Here is a 12,442-nt window from a genome sequence, read left to right as displayed (position 1 = left end):
GAACAAGCCAGTCAATACGTAACAGTGCAGAGTTTTGTGTATGAGTCTTGGAAGCCAGATTGTTTTTGACATAGGGTGAGTGAATCTCTCTTTCTGATCCATAGTTTCATTAACCAAAACCCATGTTTTGTAAATAAGCAATGTTGATGTATTGATTCATAGAGAAAAACTGTCACTAAAGCGGGAGGAATCCCTGTAGTCCATTCCTTCCCGTGAAGTTCAAGACCTATAAAGGGAACTAAGTCTATGTGAAAATTGCTTAAAGAGCTTAAGATTGAGATAAGAATAATTGGAAGATGTGAAAATTTAATGGCATAACTATAAGATGACCTGATATATCCACCTCAAAATAGTGACTGTTTTGTCACTGGGACAGGAATGTTGCAGATACACTGGCCACAATCCATTGCTGGTTATTTCTATATTAAAGATGGCTTCATAAGTAGGACAGGGCTAGGGCTAAAGTTTTTGGTTATCCTCTCTCAGAAATAAATAAGTCTGATATGCCCTGTGAATCTTCAGTTTCCAAATTCAATGGCTTCCCATCCTCTCTACACTTGTTTTTTTTTTTAGCTATGATAAAGGAAGAATATCGTTAAAATGTCCACTACTACCCAAAGCAATCTACATTGATAGATTGAGATATCTCAGTAGATAGAGATTCAATGCCATCTCTATCAAATTACCTATAGTATTTCTCATAGAACTGGAACAAATAATCCTAAAATGTGTATGAAATCAGAAAGGACTCTCAATAAACAAAGGAATCTTGAGGAAGAACAAAGCTTGAAGTATTACAATCCATGATATCAAGATACACTACAAAGCTATAGTATTCAAAATAGTGTGGTGCTGGTATAAAAATAGACACATAGATCAATGGAAAGGATAGAGAGACCAGAATGAGGCCCTACTTATATGGTCAATTAAACTACAAAAAGGAAGCAAGGATATACACTAGGGAAAAACAGTCTCTTCAACAAATGGCGCTGGGAAAACTGGACAGCTACATGCAAAATAATGAAACTGGACCACTTTCTTACACCATACACAAAAGTAAACTCAAATGGATTAAAGACTTAAGTGTGAGATTTGAAACCATACAACTCCTAAAAGAAAACATAGGCCGTAATCACTTGAACACTGGCCTTAGCAACATATTTATTATACATATGTCTCTTCAGCCAAGGGAAACTAAAGCAAAAATAAACTATTGGGGCTACACCAAAACAAAAAGCTTTTGCACAGCAAATGAAACAATCAACAAAATGAAAATGCAACCTACTGAATGAGAGAAGATATTTGCAAATGATATTCAATAAATGGTTAATATCTAAAATATGTTTTAAAAAAACTTCTATAACTGAACACACACAGAAAAACTCCCAAGTAATCCAATTTAACATGGAGAACATTAATAGACATTATTCCAAAGAGTTTATAAAGATAGCCAACAGACACATGAAAAGATGCTCAACATCACTAATCAAGGAAATGCAAATAAAAACTGCAGTGAGTTATCACCTTGCAGTGGTCAGAATGACTAGTATTCAAAAGACAAGAAATAACAAGTGTTAGTGTGGATGTGGAGAAAAGGGAACAATTTTGTACTGTCAGTGGAAATATAAATTATTGCAACCACTGTGGAAAACAGTTTGGGGTTTCCTTAAATAAGTAAAAATAGAAATAGCATATGATCCAATTATTCCACCCCTGATATTTACCCAAAGAAAATAAAAACACTAATTTGAAAAGATATATGCACCCCTATATTTATTGAAGGGTTATTTACAATAGCCAAATTATGGAAGTAACCCAAGTATCCATGGATAGATGAATGGATAAAGAAGATATGGTACATACATACAATGGAATCTAACACAGTCATAAATAAAGATGAGATCCTGCCTTTTGTGACAACATGGATGGACCTAGAGGGGATTATGTTAAATGAAAGAACTTGAGATGGAGAATGGCAAATACCATGTGATTTCCCTCATGTGTGCAATCTTAAAACAAATGAATAAACAAACAAAAAGAATCAGAATTATAAATACAGAGAACAAACTGATGATTGCCAGAGAAAAAGGGAATGCGGGATAGGCAACATGCAAAATGAGGGAAGGGTGGTGGGAGATCCGGGCTTCTAACTATAGAATGAATAAGTCACAGGAATAAAAGGTACAGCAAAGGGAACATAGTCAGTCAATGGTATTGTAGTAGTGTTTTACAGTGACAGCTACCCTTGTGGTGAGTCTCACATAATATATGGAGATATTGAATCACTGTGCTGTACACTTAAAAATAATGTAACATTGTGTGTGTCAAAAATTGTATACTCAAAAAAATGTTAAAAAAAGATGTGGTCCACACACACATAATGCAGTACTACTCAGCTATAAAGAAGAAAATCTTGCCATTTTCAATAACATGGATGGACATAGAGGGTATTACACTAAGCGAAAGAAATCAGAGAAAGACAAATACCATATGATTTCATTTATATCTGAAATCTAAAAAACAAATGAGCAAATTTTTTAAAAAAAGAACAAAACAGAAACAATATCACTAATACAGAGAATGTGTGGTTTCTAGAGAGGAGGGAGTTGGGGAGATGGGCCAAGTAAGCAAAGACGATGAAGAGGTGCAAACTTCCTGTTATAAAATAAGTCACCAGGGATGAAAAGTACAGCATGGGGAATATAGTCAATACTACTCTAATAACTTTGTATGATGACAGAGAGTAACTACATTTATCACGGTAAGCATAGAATAATGTATAAAATTGTTCAATCACTATGTTGTAAACCTGAAACTAATCAAACATTGTATATCAATATACCTCAATAAAAATAAATGATAAAAACGCTAATTCCTTTTTTCCCTTTTTCCTTATATAACCTTATTATGGAAGCTCACAATGACAAATAAAGTTTCCCTAATGAATGAACCTCTCCTGATAGCTTTCTCTAAATTTGGAACACTTTAAATGATGGAAAAGTTATTTTAACATAAATCAGCTTTTTGGAGCCCAAATTGGTCTCTCTATTATCCCCATACCTTGGTTTCCTCTCTCAACTCATGCAAATGTAGCATACATTTTATTTCTTCTAAAAATTTCTTAAGAATAATACGTAACTTGCTACAGTAAGCATGGCAGAGAGACAGGAGACAACCCTCTTCCTGGTCTCTGAAATTTAATAAAATATCATCACCCTGTTTGGATCTTTTTCATATACAATGATATAAAATGACATTTTCTTGTGTTTTTACATTTTTAGGTCAGTGACATCCTATCTCCTAATTAGTGCTCTGTTGCAGTTGTGTAAATGTAGACACATTCCCTTGGTATTTTACTGATGCTTTACTGAAAAGATTATTCTAAGATATTTAAAAGAAAATGTTCTTTATCCTCTTTTTCAATTTTATTAAATTAATTTAAAAAATTAAATGTCACATTAAGAATATGATACAACTACATATCCATTAAAGAGGACTGTGGAGGTTTTTTTCAATTTTTTTTAATGTTTATTTATTTTTGACAGAGAGAGAGACACACACACAGAACATGAGCCGGGTGGGGGGGGGGTGCATAGAGACACACACACACACACACACACACACACACACAGAATCCAAAGCAGGCTCCAGGCTCCCAGCTGTCAGCACAGAGCCTGACGCAGGACTCAAACTCACAGACCGCAGGATCATGACTTGAACTGAAGTCGGATGCTCAACCGACTGAGCCACCCAGGCACCCTGAGGACTGTGGAGGTTTTAAAGCATTTCTGCAAAGTCTTTAATACCATTCCCATTAAGATATAGCGTCTAATTTCCTTTTCTTTGAATTGAAGTAGAATGCAGTGGAAGTGATGCTCCACAAATTCTGAGGCCAGGTCCTAAAAGGCAACGCTACTTTAACCTGGTTCTGTCTCGGGACATTAGCTCTTGCACCCGTGACACCATACACTGAGGTGTCATGTAGGTGTTCTGAGACATAACTGCAAGTTGAGGTCCTAGGCCAGAACCGCCTAGGACCTCAATCCTCAGAACTCAGAGATAGCATCATAGAAAAGCAATCATTTACTAGTATTAAGTCTAAGATGGTTTGTTTTGATACATGGATAACCAGAAAATATTTTAATGCCACACAGAGAACTAGAGAATATTAGATGCCATAGCTAAACATAAAATGTAGGGTCTTCGCTTTGGAACTAAGACATGAGAAGTGGCTGGAGGAGGCTCAATCTGTTAGCAAAAATGTTTGTTGCCTGTTATAATGTCTTGATGAGTTTGTCAGTGAGAACTTAAATAAAAGTGAGTAAACACTTATCAGAAGTTGGAGGAGGGGCACCTGGGTGGCTCAGTTGGTTAAGCATCCGACTTTGGCTTAGGCCATGATCTCATGGTCCATGGGTTCAAGCCTCCCGTGGGGCTCTGTGCTGAGAGTTCAGGGCCTGGAGCCTGCTTCGGATTCTGGGTCTTCCTCTCTCTCTAATCATGCTCGTGCTTGCTCTCTCTCTCAAAAGTAAATAAACATTTAAAAAAATTGGAGGAAAAGAAACCCTGGTTATGTAGTTGTGTGAAATTTACCAACAGCCTTTTGAAATTTGGAAAATAAATATACCTAATGAACTGGATAATCTGCCTAAGGAAATTTCCAGGCATACTTTTGAATATTCCACCTGATTTCTTCAGCTGGTTATCATAATACGAGAAAAGAGCTAAAGAAATAAGAGCTTTTAAAAAGTAATTAAGTATAAAGAATCCAGGACTTTGGTTTAAAATAAAACAGTTTCTCATTTCCAGTCCCTGTAGATGGTAAACTATTCTCAAGTTAAGAAATAGCTTTCAGGCAAAGATGAGATCCAGGGCACTGCCAGGAAAACATGGTCTAAAAATGACTTTAAAGTAGTTTGTAAGACTTCAGAAGGATTTAAAGTGGTGCCTCATATACCTTTTCAAGTAGACAAGAAAGCCACCTAAGAGCACATAAGAGCATACTTCACATTTTCTCTCAATTAAAAAAAAATAGGGCTTCTAATAATGTTTAGGGCATTATCCCACAGAAACTTTAGTGGGAGTTGGAGGTAGAAAAGACTTTGCCTCAAAACTTTTTATGTGAACAGCTTTTATTTAATAGCATGAACCCTAAAAATATTGCTTGAAAAATCCATAAAAATTTTAAGAAAATCATACTGACAGAAACACTGCCAGCTTGGACTAAAAGGGAAAGCAATGGTGTGAAATGAAAAGTACTCTTGGTGTACCCAAACTTCTATGGGAAGGAAGCAAGCAGAGAAGAGCATTCAGTTATAGTCACAGGTTACATTTTAGGCAAAAGGAAATACAATTCAAAGGGAAAAACCAAGAGCTATGGAGAATTGTCAGACAGCAGAACTATTCCCTAATCAAAGAAATGGTAACATATGCTTTTAAGGATTTCAGAATTATAACAGACTAGTTACTGTTGTATATCTCCGTTTTTCTTTTCCCTTCTTTCCCTCCCTATATGAGAATATCTAACTTATGTTTCTCACATCACTGTATTTTGGGTGAGAGGTAGATCATTCGTTTCTTTAAATCACCTGTATTCAGATCTACAGTATACTCAAGATGCTATTCCTGAAAAACATACCCAAGGTCAACTGGATCTCATTTAGACGATAGCATCATAGAAATTCAGCCTGAGACTGAAGGTATAATAAATGAGATTTTAGGAGGTACTGCAGAAGTGAGCATGTATATTTCTCATGTGAAAAGAGAGGAAATAATTTGGGCTCAAAGAATGGACTGACAATTCTTCTATCAAAAGGTGTCATCTAATTCCCCTGTCTTTAAGTATGTATAGCCTTGATGACTCACCTTTATCAAAGAGAATCTGACAGAAGAAAGCTGCATGATTTCCAAGCATAAGTCATTCCTTTGTACCACGTCTCTCTTAAGATACTCGCTTTTGTAATCCAGTTGCCATACCGTGAGATGATCCAAGGCCTGTAGAAGAAGTCAGTTGTAGGTGTTTAAGTTGACCACCACGGCTGAGATCTCAGCTAACAATCAGTATTAATCACTAGACATGTGAGGAGGAAGCATTCAAGGTAACTATGGTACCTTGAACTATGGCTCATGGTTACTATCTGACAGCAACATAAGAATACCCAAGAACTAATCTCTGTCAACTTCCAGAACTCAAAGAGATAAAAGTAATAAAATTATTGCTGTTTTATGCCATTAAGTTTGGTGTAACTTTTTTATACCTTTAAGTAACTGAACAGGGATACACACACACACACACACACACACACACACACACGCAGAGGGAGGCGGGCCTGGAATAGTCTCCAATGCATGTTAAAAATAAAAAGGAGCGGGGTGCATAGTATGCAATTATTGTTGTTTTATTTTTCAAGTGTGTTGCTTGCGACTTTTTTCTCAGAATTGGTAACAGGATGTAAAGCTAAGGAAAAAGGGGGGATTTAATTATTTCATATTAAGAATAGAGCTGAAAAACAACTGGGGTCATACCCTTCTCAGGACTTATCTAGCAACAGCTGAATGGCTCTGCTATGCTAGTCACCTCTTCCTTTTATGTCAATAATTGGGAGTGTTTGGGCAGGTATCCAAAAAAGTTATCTGAGTCCTGGATCATTAAGTTAGAAATGGAATATCGGACTTTTTTCCTCCTTGCTCAGAGTGGAAATGAAAGGGTATCTTCTCAAATCCTTTTCCCAAATCAAGTGAGAAGGGCTCAAAAAGATTTACTTGTAAATGTTGAGTGGTCACAAGAAGGGATGATTGGCATGTTTTCTTAAACTGGGCAACCTGCTTTTGCAAGGGAATTTCTGATCTTCCTTCTATATCTATTTTTGCAAGACTGAAAGAGTTTTGGAGAGGAGCAGAAGGCAGGGGAAAAGGAATAACTGTGTTAGTCTTTATACTGGCAAGGATTGTAAATAACCCATGGGCTATATGGACATGTGGAGGGTTTAACCACCTTGATGGTGCCTGATCACTGAAAGCAGGAACTCCAGTAGCAAACAAAGGAGATATAATGAGATATATTGTGAAATGGGAAGTAAAAGGAGATCTGGAAAAATTCATATCTACAGTATGAAAGCAGAGGTGAAATATTGCCACTCCTATTTGTAGAACATGCAACCTGTGCCCCTCAACAAATGCATTTCCCATACAGAGGACTTAGCCAATGAAACCAAAGCATCAGTAATAGCTCCAAATATTTATTATTGATCCTCAACAGAAAAAGGATATTGAGCCTTAGTCTAAAAAAATTGATATACCCCTGCTAACAGCAGCAAAGAGAAAATTGCAGAAGCTATATTAATATCAAAGTATGCTTCAGAGCAAAGAATACTGCCAGGGCTAAGAGGGATCATTTAATAATGATAAGTGGGTCAATTTATCAAGAGTACATAAAAATCCTCATAGGTTATGTATATAACAGTTTCAAAATACATGAAGAAAATCTGGTAGAACTACAAAGTACAATAGGCAAATCTGCAATTACAGTTGGAGATTTCAAATCTTTCTCTCAATATCTGACAGAATATATAGACAGAAAATTAGTAAAGATATTGAAAACATGAACAACACTATCAATCAACCTGATATAATTGACATTTATAGAACACTTCACCCAGCAGCAGAATACACATTTTTTTTTCAAATGGAGACAAAATTGTTTTAAAGATGTCATGTTAGGCCATAAAACAATTCTTAGTAAAGGTTAAAAAAACTCTTTAAAATAGTCCAGAGTGTGCTCTCTGATCACAATAGAATTATAAATCTGTAAGAGAAGGACATCTAAAAACTTCCTAAGTGGGAACTAAACAACACACTTTTTAAAAAATGTTTATTTACTTTTGAGACAGAGAGAGAGGGAGACAGCACGAGTAGGGGAGGGGCAGAGAGAGAGGGAGACACAGAATCTGAAGCATGCTCCAGGCTTTGAGCTGTCAGCACAGAGTCTGACACAGGGTTCAAACTCATGAACTACGAGATCATGACCTGAGCCAAAGTCAGACGTTTAACTGACTGAGCTACCCAGGTGCCCCAAAACAACACACTCCTAAATAACCCACCAGAATAGAGAAAAACATAAAAGGAAAATTAGAAATTATTTAAAACAGATTAAAAATGAAAAATCAAAATATGTAGGTTATATATAAAACAGTCCCTAGAGGAAATTTTTATGGCATTATATGTCTATATTAGAAAAGAAGAAAGGTGTTAACTCAAAAACCTAAGCTTGTACTGAAAGAAACCAGAAAAAAAATTTAGACCCAAAGTAAACATAAATAAAGGGAATTTTTGAGAAGAAATAAAATTGAAAACAAAAAATAAACAATTAAAAATAATATCACAAGCTAATTTTTTTAATGTTTATTTATTTTTGAGACAGAGACAGAGAGAGACAGAGCATGAGTAGGGGAGGGGCCGAGACAGAGGGAGACACAGAATCTGAGCCAGGCTCCAGGCTCCAGGCTCTGAGCTGTCAGCAAAGAGTCCGACACGGGGCTCAAATCCACGAACCGTGAGATCATGACCTGAGCTGAAGTCAGACACCCAACCGACTGAGCCACCCAGGCACCCCACAAGCTAATTTTTTGAAAGAATCTAAAAATTAATAACCCCCCCTAGCCAGACTGACAGGAAATAAAAAGAATTGTGAAGATCATAAATCAGACAGTGATAGTCTTTATACATCTTACAGAAGTTTAAAAAATAAAAAATTATCATAAACTCTACGCTTGTAAGTTCAGTAACTTAGATGAATAGCATGTATCTTAACATACACATATTACCAAAGCTCACTCAAAATGAAATAGGAAATCTGAATAGTTCTATACCTGTTAAAATAATTAAATCTTTAGGTAAAATTATTTCCATTTCGCTAATGAATAACACTGAACAAATAAAGACATAATACCAATTCTATACAAACACTTTCAGAAAATTGAAGAGAAAGAAATTCTTCCTATGAGTCTAGGAACAAAACACAAAAAGACATAACAAGAAAACTGCAGAACAATATCCTTTAGACATGAATAAATTAAAAAAAATTATTTAATGATTATTTATTTTTTGAGAGAGAGATAGACAGACAGAGTGGAGCAAGGGAGGGGCATAGAGAGGATGACACAGAACCCAAAGCAGCTCCAGCTCTGAGCTGTCAGCACAGATCCCTATGCAGGGCTCGAATCCACGAACCATGAGATCATGACCTGAGCCTAAGTGGGACACTCAACAGACTGAATCACCCAGGCGCCTGACATGAATAAATTCTTAACAAAACTTTAGCAAAGAAATCCAACGCTATATAAAAATGATACTACATCATGACCAAATGAGATTTATTCCATGAATGCAAGTTTGGTTTGATGTTTGAAGAATCTGTGAAATGCATATTAACAGGCCATATAATCATCTAATTTTGCAGAAAAGCATTTCAGAAAATGCAGCATACACATAAAAAATCCTAAAAGTAGAAATAGTGAGGAACTCCCTTAATCTGACAAAGATTATTTATGAAAATGCCAAAGCTAACATCATTTTGTTGAAACATAAATGTTTTTCACCTAAGACCAGGAAAAAAGCAAGGATGCCCACCCTCAACACTTCTATTCAGTACTGTGATGGAGGGTTTATTCAATGTAATAAGAGGCAAGAAAAATCCAGATTGAAAAAGAAGTAAAGCCATCTTTATTCTCAGATTACGTAATAGTCTACAAAGAAAATCTGAAGCAATATACCAAAATACTAATAGAATAAAGTTAGAATTACAGAATATTAGGCCATTATAGAAAAATCAATTATTTTTCTATATACTAGTGACAAGCAATCATAAATTAACATTAAAAATACCGCTGATAGTAACGTTAAGAATAGGAAATACTTAGGTATAAATTTGGCAAAAAGGTGTGAACAATTTCTACCCTAAGAATTATTCAATATTTCTGAAAGATTAAAGATGACCTAAATTAGTTAAGGTGATATACCTTGTTCATTGATCAGAAGATTCAATATTATTAACATGACAATTTTACCCAAATTCTTCTGCAGATTCAATACAAACCCAATAAAAATAGAATCAGGCTCTTTTTTGTAGAAATCAGAAAACTGATTATCAAATATTTGTAGAAATACAAAAGACTTAGAATATTCAAGAAAAACCCTTTTAAGATAATTTATCTAATTTCAAGACTTGTAAAGCTATAGTAACTAAATATGGATTATTAGAACTGTATAGGATGCCAAAATAGACACACATATACAGGCATTTTTTTTTACAAAGATGCCAAAACAATTTAATTGGGGAAATTATCATTTTCAACAAACTGGAACAATTTGGTAACAACAACATAGTTACATAAATAAAACTTTGACCTTTACTTACATCAGAGGACATACCATCGCATAATTATGGATCTAAGAGCTAAGTTTATAAAATTTCTAGTAGAAAATATTGTATAATATCTTAGAAACTTTGGATTTGGCAAAGGTTTCTTAAATAAGACATAAAAAGCAAGAATTATTAAATAATAAAATCAAGAAATTGCTCTTCAGCAGGAGAAAACTTATGCTCTTCTAATGCTACGATTGTGGAGAACTAAGAGGCTGGGAAGATGGCAGAGTTGGAGGACTCTAAGCCCATACTGTCCCCCTGATACAAGTAGTATCAGCATAAATAATGTAGAAAGTGACCCAAAGACTGGCAGAACAAACTCCACAACTAAAAGGTAGAGAAGAGGTGACATTGAAGAAGGCAAAAGAGCAAAGATGCTGTTTGGGAGCAAAACAGACCTTAGCCATCTGCATTAATGCAGGAACTGGTGGTGCTGTGGAAAAGGGCAAAAAAACAGGCTACCACACCAGGGAACCTGCACAGCAGAAATAAAACCCCATAACATTTGACATTGAAAGTAAAAGGGACCAAATCTCATGATTTCTGACAATCAGTGGAACTGAAAGCTTAGAGTTTTAAAAACTGGTGGACTCAGCTCTGGGAGAGGCCAGAGGGAATTAGGAAATAGAATCCTTACCCTTAAAGAGATAGCATGACAAACAGCAGCAGAGATACAACATGGAAGAGTCAGTTTGAAAAACTCTGGAAGTAGATAGTAGGGAGAGTGATTTACTCATCTCAGAGAGTGGTCAAAAGAGGTAGGGATCACAGGGGACTGCTCCAGGAACAAAGGAGCTGGCAGGCACCTGTCTAACTTGCTTACACCAAGCCCTGAACCCCTGTGCTTTAGTAGATCCACCCTTCCAAATCATGCTTTCCTCAGTTCTACTAATGTGGCTTCTTCCCCCAGAAGACCAGCACAAACCTCACCAACACTGCATCTACACCCACAACTTTTGCGGCAGGCGGGGGGGGGGGGGGGGGGGGGGGGGGAGGGGCTCAGGTCTGATGGCAGTGGTGGCAGGGCACATTATGAAGCAGACCAGCACATACCTTGTTACAACATGCTCCACATGGTAGGGAGCTGCCCACTACAGTTGAAGAGAACCTCTGCAGACAACTGGACTGAAGGAAAAAGCAGCCAGGACTAAACAGTAGGGCACATGCAACACACATAGGAAATACTCCCTGAAATGCCAGCTCCTAGAAAACGGGACACTGGACTGCAGGGCACTAATGAACCTCTTCTTCATAAACCTATCATCTTCAAGGGCAAGAGACATGGCTGACTTTCCTATCACAAAGAATCAAAGCATTAGACAAAATGAGAAGACAGAGAAATATGTCCCAAATGAAGGAACAGAACAAAACCACAGCAAGAGACCCAAGTGAAGTGATATATGCAATATGCCAGATAGAGAATTTAAAGTACATAAAGTTACTCACTGGACTTGAGAAAATCATAGAAAACATCAATGAGGTTTTTTTAAAAATATTTTTTTAAAAAGCCAATCAGATGAAGATCATAATAAATGAAATTAAAAATACATGTAATAGAATAAATAGCAGGCTAGATGAAGCAAAGGAATGAATTAATGGCCTGAAAGATGGAATAATGAAAGTAATCAAGTTGACCAAATGAGAGAATAAAGAATTATACAAAATAAGAAAAGACTTAGGGAAATCAGTAACTCCAACAAGTATAATATGTGCATTATACGGATCACAGAAAAGAAAGGAGGAAGAGAATTTATTTGAAGAAAAATAATAGCTTAAAACTTCCCTAATCTGGGGAGGGAAACAGATATCTAGATACAAGAGGCACAGAGATGCCCCAACAAAATCAACCCAAGGAGGTCCACACCAAGACACATAGTAATTAAAATGGCAAACAGTGATAAAGAAAAAAATTGAAAGCAGCAACAAGAAAGATGACACTTACATACAAGGGAAAGTCCACAAGTTTATTCAGCAGAAACTTTGCAGGCCAGAAGGGAGTGGCATGACATATTCAAAATG

At 36.1% G+C, this 12,442-nt stretch overlaps 1 long non-coding RNA gene across 2 annotated transcripts in view; it reads right to left on the bottom strand.

The window, feature by feature from the left end:
- Positions 1-12,442, bottom strand: part of LOC123598901 — a 40,568-nt gene that overhangs the window by 18,496 nt on the left and 9,630 nt on the right. For both annotated transcript variants that reach the window (XR_006712869.1, XR_006712868.1), the window contains exon 2: positions 5,866-5,994. This is a non-coding gene — a long non-coding RNA (uncharacterized LOC123598901). The remainder of the gene's footprint in view (positions 1-5,865; positions 5,995-12,442) is intronic.

The sequence above is a fragment of the Leopardus geoffroyi genome, chromosome C1, assembly GCF_018350155.1.
Source record: "Leopardus geoffroyi isolate Oge1 chromosome C1, O.geoffroyi_Oge1_pat1.0, whole genome shotgun sequence".
Taxonomy (NCBI): Eukaryota; Metazoa; Chordata; class Mammalia; order Carnivora; family Felidae; genus Leopardus; species Leopardus geoffroyi.
Note: the sequence above shows the minus strand (reverse complement) of the source record. Positions and strands in the feature narration are given on the sequence as shown.